We start from the raw sequence: 14,320 nt of genomic DNA on the forward strand, positions 1-14,320 counted from the left end.
AAAATATTAATATAAATTTAAAAAGCACTCTGAATGTAAGGAGGGATTTAATAGTTCACTCTCCCAAATTATTTGCATCGCACGTCAAGTATAATGCTATGTATACGTAAAAGGAGAATATTTTTGTGCACAAATTTTATTAACCAGTGAATGAATTCTCTGCTACTGTCAAAAAGTCGCAAAAAGTGATGCAATTATTAACTTATGCAAATGTGTGACGTAAATTAACACATCTCGTCCGGTGCTAAATGATTCAGTGCTGCCATTACCATCACTTATATAATCTGTGAAATTGTAGTGTAGAGAAATGACGTAAGATGGCATTGTTTCCGCTTGATTATTTTTTCACTGTGTTATTGTTTGTGTCTATTAATATTTTAAATTTTACTTTTCGCATGGCTAATCAGATTTTAGTTAGCAGAGCTTGATATGTTTATTATATTTAATCAGCACATTTTTTTACACTAAGCAATTGCCAGTACAAATAAAATTTGTCTTACGCCCCCAACAAAACTATTAATAAATCTAACAATTACATCATTCGGTCTACTATATACTATTAATTTGCATCATAATATATTGCGTACATTAAAAAATGGAGAAAATATATCTATCACATTATAAACAACTTTAGCCAGTCTTGCCTATACTGGATGTAGAAAGTGAAGATGTTGGAAAGCTGTCACTTGGCCGCATGTGTAGGACATCGTGACAGGTTATCATTGAATTAGCGGTGAAAATGTCCGACTCCGCCCGTGTATAGAAATACGTAATATATGCTAATGTATTTTCTCTTTTGCTGCAGTTGCACAGCGTTTGCATTTTATGATATTCTTAAATTAACACTTTATTATCTAAATATGCTTATTCACACTTGATTTGTTGTCTGTTATTTAATATGCATTTGTGTAACTCAACGATGACATAGCTATAGGATTTATTAATGAACTAGCTATTGCTCACGACTTTGTTCGCGCGGATTAAAAATGCATTTTTAAGTCGTACATGTTCTTGCAGACATTCACTTAGTTCCGAATATAATAACGAACATCGATTCATACATCCATTTAAAGTTGCATTTTTAAGTGTAAGATAGTAAGAAGTTAGTTGTAAAGTATTTTTAAATGAAGTCAAAGTGGATTTTTTTTATTGGAAATAGTTATAAGAAGATTATCAGAAAATTAATAAATTAGATGTTATTTTACTGCGGACTTTTACAACTGGATTAGAGAAGACGTAATGAAATTAAAAAAAAACAATTAAACACTCGTTGATGTCTTATTTATGAAGAAATCTTAAATTAACTTTAAAATCATTAATTTTATCTTTTTTAATCTTTTTTAATGATTACAAAAGCATACTTTAGTATCCTATGTAGGCAATATTTAAGCAACGTATATCTTAAAAACATTTCTCCCTTTCTGCAATATAAATTAAAATGAATAAGACGTCAGTGGAGCTGTATAAAACCTTTCAGAATCTTCTATCAGTTCTTTTATAAGGCTTATTATCTAAATGTAAAAGGGTATCGTAAACTCAAAGTTTAGTCCACTCTCCTTACGAAAGCAGAGCTATCTGCACTCAGCACAACACACTTAGCAAGGCACCGTGTGCGATTAAGACCACACCGTTAGCGAGAGTGACCAGAGGTTGGAAATTCCTAGGACAGTCCCAAGTTTAATTACATATTTTATTCGATTCCTCTGAATTGTTAATGTTATTAATTGCAAAAGTAAGGAGATACGTATGTTTATTACTTAGTATTTCTTAGATTCTCTAGACTTAACTGATCTTGTTTAAATTTAGCAAAATATGTAGAACAGAATTACTGTAATAGTTTTTTAAAATATCGCGAACGGAGCTGGGACCAAAAGCTAGTTTTATACTTCACTGATTTCATATTATATTAATATTGCACTAGAAAGGAGTTATATCATAACAATGTAAGAAATTAAATTTCAATTAAACTAATACATAAGTTATGAAATTGTTTATTGTTAGTTATTTTATTTAAAATACAATAAACCATTGTTCATTGAGTACTAAATGAAGGAAAAGCTAAGCATGAAAGCCTGTGCACTAAAGCTTGTTGCATCATATGACACATTAAGGCTTAAGTGGAAAACATTGCAAACTAGATGTCAACTCGAAAGCAAAGCTATTTTACAACAACGGTACCTGGTCGTAATGATTTGCAATATACTAAACTATCATTAAATAGGGTAATTCTAAAGATTATATCGCACACCAAAGTAAATGTAAAGAAAACTTTGTTATACAAATTTTTAATAGTATAAATTTTTTATCTTAGTCCGTTTCTAGATTGACAAATTTGAAAAACGGACGGTGACATAAACGAGAATACTTTTGTATTGTATCATTACATAAGAACAGAAGTTAAACTGGATACATATTTTATTTATATTAAAAACAATTATGAGGTAAACTCAATCTTTCTGAATATAATTAGTACTCGTAGTAGTTTAATTAAAAAAAAAACTCAATAAAACATCGTGTAATTTTCTCTAGTTACTCGAAAATCACCAAGACATCGAATTGATTACTGATATATGGTAAGCCATGCGTGCGATCTCAACCACTTATTTAGCATACCAACCGTCGCATTTTCTACAGTTACAAAATGAATTAACGCAGCATACCGATAGACTATCATTACGAGTCGCACCACACATGACGTAACGGATACGATACGTTATGGTCTGATTATAAAAATGACGTAGAGTGTAAAAGTTTTACTGCACGCCACCTTCGATCGTGAACTTCGTTACGATTCGACTAATGAAGTCATAAAATTTAAAAATAATTTATACTAAAGTAAATCGTTTGAGTTAAATTCTCCAAATCTTATTTGTTTAGTAAAATATTAGTCGCAAAACAACTTAAGCCAGGTAAGAGCACAAAAAGCCTATATTCAATTTACTTATTTCTCAAAAGAAATGCGTGGGTTTTAATCCAAAAAGGTATGTTTTTCGGGAATTTTTTATTGTCTCTTTCTAACCTCGTTGAAATCTATATAGTTCTCTCTTTCTAACCTTGTTAAGGCCAAAAACGTAATAAAATTCCAAATCAATGTTATTAACAATTTGAATACAAGACATTTTTGAAAGCTGGCTTTACAAGGTTCTTAGCATAAAACACGTATTTTAATAAACCAGATAGATGAGAGATATCAATATTATATGCCTACTGTAATACCATATGTTATATAATATAGTGTTATAAACTTAGGATTATTCCCAACCGTCACCCCGCTCTGTCCCCACGTGGAGAGAGATGAGAATATAAAGTTTCATTCGGCTCAAATTTTGCGACGAGGAGACGGTTGGAATTATTTTATTCCATAAGGGTTGCTGTCACCTTATTGGTGCTAGTGGGACTAAAAGGGGGGACGGGTGAAACTTTTTCTTCTCAAGTGGGAAAAGAGCTGGGTGACGGTTGGGAATAATCCTAAAGACCAAATCACATTAATAATATAACAATACCATTTTTATTTATTATGTCATTTACGTGGAAACACTGCATTGCACTTAAATATTAAGTGAATCCTTGCTTTGTATGGTTCTAAAAAAAATTAATTCCTTTCAGTGTCAAATTGTACAAACAATCAATATTTTTATAATAAAACTAGCTGTCGCTTGCGTGAAATTAAAAAATATAGTCTATGTTACTCACAGATATATTACCTTTCTAATAGTGAAAGAATTTTTGAAATCGTCCCAGCAGCTTTTACGTGGATCGAATATATACAAAAACCTAAAAATACAAATCTTTCCTCTTTATAATATTAGTATAGAAGTATAGATATGTTAAATATGTCAATAATTCCTTAAAAATAGTGGAATGTTCACTATGAACTTGAAGAGATAAAGTGGGTTAACAAACCCATCAATAGTAGAGGTATATTTAAATTGCCTACTTCACCGTTCCCCACTTTTCCTTGGAACCGGTACACGCGAGCCACGGATCTTCCGACTGGTTTGCCTTACAAGGTCGATTTAGATCGTGACTGGACATTGGACTGTTAAGTCGCAACTAATTTAGGGTTGTCACATTGATTAGACTTTTACGACTGTTAAACTTTTTTATTATAAGAAAATTACAGACGACAGGTATAGTATTCACTTATAGCAAACTTGTCCGTCTTAACTGTTGAACTAAACTGTTAAAAAATTCTTGAAAAATTAGTATTTAAGGATTAGAAAAACGCTATTTGGTAATTCTAACACTAAAGCGTTAATCTTACTTTTAGTTTGAATTAAAAAACGTATACGTTGATACTTTTATACCAGTTAAAAGGTATACAGAAATAAAACTAAACAGCAAAGGCCAAGCGTTAGTCGGAATTAGCAGAACGAATTGTCTAGCTTGTGCCGCATTCTCCGAATCGTATTTACCTTTAGTAAAGGGGATTAAATTATCGAATTTATTATACACACATATATTTAATTTTAAAATCTTATTACATTTATTACTTAACAATAGCGTAACGTATATTTGAGTAATAGATAACGATCCTGTTGTCATACGATCCAATCTCATTTTCATTAAGAATGTGATAACAATATGGATACAGGTGTTTCGTCAATGGAAGCCAACATTTAAATAAACAGTCGTGACTCGTTAAGGAATAACAAGCGAGTAATCACGGCTTCTGTATTTTCATGCAATTACCAACAACGTTGATGTTACAAGTCAGAACATACATAGCAAATTAAAATTAATATGAGTTAAATCATTACGTTGTATAGTGATTTAACTCAACTAAAATCTTGAACAATATCGGTGTGTTGTTCATGTTATTTAGAATATACAATAATCAACATCTTTCTCCTTATCCTTCTCCCGTAGGGTCGGCGCGACTGGTTTTTGTCCTCCACATAACTCTATCTTACGTCATCTCAGTCATCACTCTCTTTTTGATCATGTCACCTTTCACGCAATCCATCCATCTGTTTCTAGGTCTGTCTCTACCGGTGTGCCCTTCCACATTCATTACTAACGTTCTCCTAGTTACATGCGATTAATCCCTCCTCATAATATTCAAACATCATCACTTTAACCCACTCTAAACCTAATAGATTACGTTCTATATTTGTGCTAAATTTTATCGAGAGCCGTTAAGCGGTTTCTGAGGTACGTAGGAACTAACATCTATCTATACTTCTAAACTTTCGGATTTATAATATTACTAGATTAAGATGCAATAGTATGATTATTTAGTGTTAATTGGAATATGAAAAATCCGAGTTTTTAAAGACTAATTATGTTTTTGCTTACTTTATAATCTTGAATGATATTTGATTAAATTCAGTGACTAATTCGGTATAAACATTGTACAAATTACTCTCAAAATATTTGTACCAAGGACAATCGATGTAATTGCCACTATTCAATGCGTTCATTACACATTACAAATGTAATTTATTATTGCGCAATTTAATTTTGTAATTATTTTATAGCTCACTAACAAGGCTTTTAAGTAACCAAAAGTTAAAACTGATTTATTAAGAATGTAATTAGCCATTTTATTGTTGCTTGTTTAATGAAATAAAGTTTTAAATGTAAAGATTTTTCTATATTGCAGATCCTAATTTCTCTGGTGACATTAATTTTAACTGTTACTCTCGACTTCGCCCACGTGAAACTAAAAAAAATAATTAACATAGCCTATGTTTTTCGTTGATAACGTAGTTTTTTTTTATTGGTGAAAGAATTTTTAAAATCGGCTCAATCGTTTTTGAGTTATATCAATATATAGAAAAATACAAATCTTTTCTCTTTATGACTGGAACGAAGTGACGAGCAGAAGCTAGTTCCTTATATTCAAACTAGCTTTCGCTCGCGACTCCCTCCGCGTGAAACTGAAATAATAATATGAAACATAGCCTATGTTACTCACTAATAACGTAGCTTTTGAGTTATTTGATTACAATCATAGAAACAAGGTTTTCCTCGGTGGCCTCCCAATCCGGTAATAATAACGAAGTAACGGCTCCCCCCGAGGCTCCTGAGGGAGCCCTCGAGCTCAGTTGCTCATAAACAAGGTTTAGGCTAAGCGCCATCAGCGCTCGGCCACCTCAAGCCCGGTGAATCTGTAAATGCCTCTTCAAGGCAAACAGTGGCCATTCAGTCACAAAAAAAAGGTTTTCCTCTTCATAATATTAGTATGATTACATTTAAAAATAAGCGATAAATTTTAAATATAATGTCACGTCCTTTAACGACAAGGCGTTATAAAAATACGACCAGTTTCAAAACACAACATAAATAAAGATGACTTTATTGCTTAGAATTGCTTAAAATTGCCATCGGTATGTGAATAAATTGTAAAAATATTCAACGTGTATAAAATCAAGGAATTTTTTTATTGTTCTAAAGATGACGTCAACTATGAATATATTACTGGTGTTAATGTTTAAACAAATATTGCGTTAACTCTTATATTGATGTTGTTGAAGAGAAAGTTTGCAAAGGATTACGTCTTATACAAGCAAATATAGTTGAGATGAGCAAATAATAAGGGAAAAAGTAAAGTTGTGATGAATGTAGAAAGGTTCATCCATTACTGGTTTTAGTTACAAAAGCACCCTATCATAACGCCTCAGTAATAAAAATAGATGGATGGATTGTGTAAAAAGATACGTGATTAAAAAGGATGTGACGATTGTAATGACGAATGATAGCTTGATTTATTAGACGAAAAGTGTAAGCTGTTTGTACGGTCGGCATAACAAGTTTACATCTTTCGTAGGCCATACTTAGCCATATAAAATTGTATAAGTATAGTTTACTCTAGAGCGCACACTTTTGATTAAACTATCGCACTATCGTTGTATGATTGTCGATTGTTTCGCAGCCAATTCAACTGTTTAGTTGCACAACTAAAAATGGAGTAGTGTGTCCATATAAGCTGATAGGAATCTTAGCGAGACTAATCAGTGGTACGATAGTTTAGTTTCACGTGTGCGCACGCTGTTAATATTTTTCAAAGCTATAGGAAATAAAGTTTTACTATATTTTACGGTACTGGGAATGTAGTAACAATGTATAATGTGTGAACTAGTAAACTATTTAATTAAAAAACATGCTATACAATTGGTATGCAATAGATGTTATCAATATTCACGAGACCAACGAAGGTTACTGGAATGACTAATTTTGGCTCGCAGTAACACCAATAAATTAATGTTACATTCTGTTTCAAATGTGATTTATTGTCATACTTCATACTAATATTATAAATGTGTAAGTTTGGATGGATGTTTGTTAGAGTTTGTAGCCTAAACGGTTAAACGGATTTCGATGAAATTTAGCATAGATGTAGAGGATAGTCTGGAAGAACATATAGGCTACTTTCTTTTGTTTTGATTAATACCACGCAGACGGAGTCGCGGGCGGAACCTAGTTATTACATATTGTTGCATTCGGTGTAACGTTTGCGTGACGTATAAAATAATTTAAAGCGATAGAAAATATAAACGATGTAAATTAAATTAATTGTTTTATAAATTTCTGTTCCATTTACTCGTAATAAGAAACATAAAGATGTAGCTAAAGAGCTTCGGTAATATAATATTATTAAAAATAAAAATATGGCAAGTAAAAGTTGTTGCAAAATACGTCATCTTTGTTAATCTGTAAAAAATGAGCCAATGAAGTATGTTCACATCTTTCAGTAAAAGTGGAACTATGTTGTATCACTAAACTATCTTTACATAGAAATTAAAAATATGCGGAAGATATACTCTTTAATACGACTAGAAAAGAGAAATTGTTCATTTCCAAGAAATCACAACGCTTTCTAGCGACTTCAACGTATGAGCGGGTAAAATCTATACAAAAACTAAATCTAAGCTACTTTGCAATGAATGTAAAAAATGTATAGAAATAGAGATATTGCGTACGTAGCATATACCTATCAATATGTCCACTTCCACTGACTAACACTTTCCAGGTGATTTTCAAGTTAGAATTCATCATCAATCTTCTCCTGTTTTACAGAAGGCACAGTACGTACCTTCTACTCGTCCTGTCCATATTTACTCCATTCTTAGGCATATTCTATTTCAAACAATTTATCCATGTCTTCGGTTTCCATCTACCTTTGTAGCCATCTACATTCAGTCTTAATATTTTCAAAGATAAGTACTTGAAATTTTAATATTTAAAATAAAAAATACTACTACTAAACAAAATCTATCTCAATTAAAACATTACAAATTACTGAACTGGGTTTATATCAAAGACAAGCCTTGTTATACATTTAAATTGATCCGTTAGCTGATCTTCAACTGTCCTTGTAGGTAGCGGGATTTGATTCTTATTTATAGTTTCGTGTAAACGCGTTTACATGGTGATTAATTCGAAACGGGAGCTATTCTGAACACGTGGATCGCCTTGTTATCGACCCACGGCTTGCCTACTAGTGATTTGTAAACAAGACGTTTATGCTTTGGTAATCCAGTTTATTTTTGTAACTTATTGACGTATCAGAAATAATAAGTGTGAAATTATAATTCTACCATTAGCAACCAGATTTATTTAGTCTGAAATCGAGTTAATTTTAAAGGGATTTCTTGAGAGACGTTACTTTTTGTCGGATAGTTTTTACATGATTTAACATATCCTATTCGGAGTTTCATTCAAAGTTCGTGCATAGAACATTCAACTCTAAAGTCTGCTTCAGAGAATTCAGAACCGAACGTCTTAAAAACATGTGATTTTTCATATAATGTAGGTTTTATCAGGAAATCTGACGAGGGAAGTTCATCACTAATGATGTATGATCTATCTGTAACGGGCTTAATAAATACAATTTCATTATTTCAAAAGATAGACAAATCATAGTTCGAATTCTTTTTAAATTTTCTTTCGAATAAACAACAGCAGTGAAAGTAAAATCATTTATTAAACAGAGGTATCAAGTATGAACGCAGTATTCGACGTTTCCAACAGGTGATCGCGTGTTCTAAGTTATTTGGTTCAATGGCATTCTCTCAGCAAACGGAACATGTGCACGACGATATTATCATTGTTTTCCAACTACACGACACATTACGATCTTACCTTGATAGTTGGAACTGAATGGAGAGAAATTAGACTTTCATAGCACTAATGCTTGTGTGTGGACACTAAATGTTTTCTATCGTTTGTATTTCTTCTATTCAGAGTATATTGTATATTGTAGAAAGATGGAGAGGGCTTTAATCTTAACGGAGAAATCTATAATAATTAATAAGATTTGTTTTAATTTGTAGAAATATTTATTTAGTGGTTAACTTCAAATGAACCGTTCACCGAATTTTATTTTATTTTATTTATCTCTTGATATAAAAGATTACCACACAATATTTGGCACATATTAAAGTTAGAAAAGTAAATAAACTTTCACTGTGGTTGAGGTTTTTGATGGTATTTTTTTACGATTTTATACCACTTTCTATCATAGTTTGATTATTGTTTATTAGTCATATTTTGTACATGTTATACATTTTGTACATGTTATTTTGTACATGTTATCGTCTACAAGGATATTTTATAACATAAAATTACGCAACAGGTGAATAAAAATTAACCTACACATCTTCAGGAAACCGTTTTGATAAACAATGAACCGAAGAGAAAATTCATAAAACAGTGAAAACAATGTAATTCACCATTTACATCGAATCGATTGATTGACACGACTTTGTTTTATAAATAGGTAGTCATTTGTTTACTTCCAAGTTACCAAGAATAAAGAGAACATTCACAAACGAGCTATTGAATGTTTTGAATACAATGTATAGGAAACAATGTTGTTTTGGAGTTCTGTGACTATATTTCAACACACCGTTTAACAATTACACAGATTGCAGATAGCTCACAATAAGTTTACATAAAGTATCGACTGATATGCCTGATGATAATTATCGTCCGAATTCTGAAAAGAATTTATAATACTTCGTTTCGGAAGTACCGTACCTTATAATCTGACGCACCTCAAACATTTTAATGGAGTTAAGAATTTAAGCGTGGCATTTAAGACGCTGTTACATATTTATATGCCGTTTCAGTATTCTGGCGTTAGTCTTCTAAATAAAAAAATACATCGTTACTTCTTATTTTATGTAACGTTGTTGTTTACAATATAAACAACACAATATTTTGATACTTATTTAAGATAAAAAAATTAGATCAATAATCAAATACATAAAAGATAACCTTAACTCCTTTGTAAGGTTATGACTAGATTAAATACAAGCTCGGCATATTTGTTCCGTAGTGCGTGATTCGTTATAATTGACCTTGGTAATAACTAACCGGTCACACCTACGTTTTTGCGGACATTTCAATCTTATAGATATTATGTTCAAAATCATAACAGTCTATATAAAGTGCCAAGATACAGAAAACCAGGGGTGTCAAACCTTTACTTATGAACTGGTCATTTTTTTAAAGAAATATTTAATGAGGCCATAGGCGTGTAATTAAAAAAAATTATCTATGATTATTGTGTACATTAGCAGCATAGAAGTTTGAGGATTCCGTCCGCGTTGAAAAGAAAAGCTATGTGTTTTTCCAGACTATCCTCTACATCTATGCCAAATTTCTTTGTGATGCGTTAAGCAATTTAGGCTATAAACTCTAATAATCATCCATCTATATAAACTTTCGCATTTATAAAATTATTAATCGTTTAGCGAGATCTGTTTAACCGTACTAGAGATACGCAATTACAAACATTTATCCAAACTTTTGAGTGTACAATATAGTAAGAAATAAGACTATTACTTTAAACTATTGACTATTGACTTAAAACTGTAAGCAATATAGGACAGTTGCGAAGCATCCGTAGTCATTACATTAGGTAACTCAGAGGCCGGTAATTACCTCAAGATGGCATAAATATGAAAGTCGATAAGAAAACGTACTTAAGTTGAGAGTAGTTAGTTTTTTTACTATTAAAATAAATTAAAATTCGATTATGGTTCTTAACTGTTTGTTTAATATTTTCTTCGGAACAAAATACATTTTTAATGGATTTTTCTAGCCGACTATTAAAGTAAAGTGAATCACTATTGGAATGAATGGATAAAATAAAACTATTTATGTATGTACAATGGCGGAAATTTACGGTGCTCCTACAGAAACAATTGCCTTGTTCCTTCCAACGAACCAAACACTGCCTCTTCCTACAAATAACTAATTACTAATTAGACAGCAGTGAGTGCAAACGAAGGGATAATACTCGTAATTAAAAGAAATTAGTCGTGTATTAATTACCGTCTTTTTTTCGTACAGACATTTCTAAGCTACGTTGTATTGATTATTGTTCCGCGTCTCGTTTCAAAATGTTCAAGCGAATGTAGCTTTTACGGTGGTACACCAGTTTCCCTGACTGTACGTATCTAAATGGACGTAGGGTAAGGCTATGTACTTTACATTGAAATGCAGTATTTCCCATTTCAATTTTTATGTTAAATCTCTTTTGTTAATATTCCGCATTCTTAGCTGCAATAAAAATAACATTGATCTATTTAAGTTAACACAACTTATTATGTAGATATGAATAAAACATGTTTCGTTGCATTCTTAAGAACATTGAAGATATCATTTTCTAGTTGTTTCTAAATCTACTAATCAACGGATAGAAATCTGGTAGAAACTATTATAAAAAGTAAATTATTATCCGCAAACGTTACCGCAATATAAATCTACGGATACATTAGTTAATCAACACGTTTAAACCAACAAAATAATTACTATTATTAGTGTAACAGAGTTAACACGTATCTAATAAACACGTTACAACATTGTCAAGGCGTTACCTTTTACTTAACACGACATTCAAGTACGTTAAGATACTAATTACAAAACGTCACGTAATATAAGCAAGGTGAATTAAAAAGGGGCTATTGTATTTTAGTTTCTTATTCACCATATTCGGTTAGCGATTGTTTAGATCAAACAAAGGCAACAAATTATAGTCAACCAATGTTTTTGTAGCCAGTAACATGAATGGGGGCGACATAATACTTATACATAAATATAAGTATTATGTCAAAGATTGGAAACAAATATTTCTGGAAATTCAATTGTAACCTTCCCCTCTTACGTTTTTATACGTATTGGCCGTTACGCGGTGTAATATAACATGTTACATAGGGAGTAATCATACAGTCAATAAGTATTGTTACGAGCAAACTATAAAGTAATGAGGCGTAACGTTACACCACGTAACGTTGTTCAAATTGCGCCCTTATAATTGGCAATGACTCCTATCTTATTCTATTCTTTAAAGTAATGCGTTTGTAATCGTAGTCCGCTTGTTACCTACCTATTTCCTATGCAATAACGAAAATTTCTCGGAAGCATTCTCTAAAAATAATTGTTTGCTCTAAAAAAGCTTCTAAAATTCTCATAACTTCTTAAATATAAGAACCTAATACACGACACTATTGATTTAAAAATTCAAAGCAAAGTAATTATTCATATGCGAAAACACATTTAAAACACAATAGTACTACAAGGCATTGTTACAATTACCCTTTCCTATTACGGAGCGCAAAGAAATTGTACGCAATTATAAAGGTGAAAGTAACTCTTTCCGTACTGAAACCATTACAGTGTTATTGTCAATACGTCTTTATATAGTCTGTTGTGACAATTGTTGTGTTAAGGAAGTGTGGCCAACATAACAACGTAACAACTTCCTATTAACAACAAAAAATATGTTCATAATGTCTAATCGTCTACAGTCCATTGAATCGAATCATCGTTGTGTTAAAACGATTATCAATCTTCAAATGTTACATTTATGTAATGTATGTTTCCATTGTCAAAACACTTGTGTAAAAACATGTTGTCTTCCTTTCAGGCCCTATAAAACAGGGGTAAATTGAAGCAGGAAACAAAATTATTTGATTTATATAGTTCTTACTAATTTCACTGTCTTATTTTTAATATGATAAATGCGAAAGTATAGATGGATGGATAGATGTTTGTTATTACGTATCTTTAGGAGGGCTCAAGGGATCTTGATGAATTTTGACACAGATGTCAACATAGTCTGGAAGAACACAACGGTATTAATAAAGTTTTTATTAATTCCGAGCGGACGGAATCGCGGGCGTCAGAGTAATTACAAATGATGTCAATCAGATCAAATCAGAGTGCTAAAAGTGATATTTCAAAAAATTAAAATGTTTACATTAAGATTTATCAAAAATCCATACAAAGGTCATCTATCTACAACATAATAAATGAGTTAATAAACTTAGTTCGTGCGAATGAATTACATTTTATATTCAAAGTGCAATCAAATAAAAAGTAATACCCGAAAAGTCAAGGCAACAATTTTGAAAGTCCTGCAAAAGTACTATCGATGCGTTGATGTTTCAAAATTCTTCTATCTTATGTTTAAAATATCTTAAACATTGAACAAATAAGTGAATGTCCTAGCCAAGAGAAGGTTTCAATCCAAGGTTGAAATATAAAAGAATACGGAAGATCGACGAGTTGACAACGGGTTTCAGTCTACGTGCCTTATTTATAAATAATCGTGGAATGTTCTTTGTATGGTGATCAGAGGATGTTCTTAAATAGAATATATACGATGTTGGAAAGACTGTTTAAAACTGGTTCATTGTACACATTACTTTTAAAGCAGAGTAGAGGTTATAAAAAATTGTACTAATATTTATACATACTCAGTTTATTCCTATGTTTAACTTTATACCGCGTTTATTTGTAAGGCTGTATGTTTTTAATTTTCATATACTTAACGGATGCAACAGCTGACGGTTGACCATTGACTGATGTATTTGAACGTCTGGTCAGGCAACAGTTTTAAAGAAGCCCTTTTTGTAAGCAAAACTTTAAAAAATTGCCATTATAAAACACTAGCTTTCGCCAGTGACTCCTTCCGCAGGGAAAAGAAAAACAAAAGTAAGTTTTATGTGTCATTTTTTTTTATAGCATAAGGTGGCAAACGAGCAAGTGGCGCGCCGCCAAAATGGCGAAGCGACCGCTGCCCATAGACATCCGCAATTACAGATGCGTTGCCTACCCTTATACGACGGAAGAGGAGACGCACATAAAGAGCATATTTCCCCTTTCTATGCATCTCCTCCACCGTCAAATCCACTTCCCCTTCCCTACCTCTCCTTATAAGAAAAGGGTGGTAAAGAGAAAGGGACTTAAATTAAGCCTCCGGCACCACACGCATCAGACGAAACACGGAATTGCTTCCATTTCACGCCTGTCTTCTGTGTGGTCGTGGTATTACAGCGGGCGTGCCGGCCCATTCGTGCTAAGA

At 32.0% G+C, this 14,320-nt stretch overlaps 1 protein-coding gene across 1 annotated transcript in view; it reads right to left on the reverse strand.

Annotated features, from left to right (window-relative positions):
* Window positions 1–14,320, reverse strand: part of LOC106105491 (glutaredoxin domain-containing cysteine-rich protein CG31559-like) — a 54,229-nt gene that overhangs the window by 14,564 nt on the left and 25,345 nt on the right. The gene's annotated exons all lie outside the window — the stretch shown is intronic.

This window comes from Papilio polytes, unplaced genomic scaffold, assembly GCF_000836215.1.
Source record: "Papilio polytes unplaced genomic scaffold, Ppol_1.0 DF822845.1, whole genome shotgun sequence".
Taxonomy (NCBI): Eukaryota; Metazoa; Arthropoda; class Insecta; order Lepidoptera; family Papilionidae; genus Papilio; species Papilio polytes.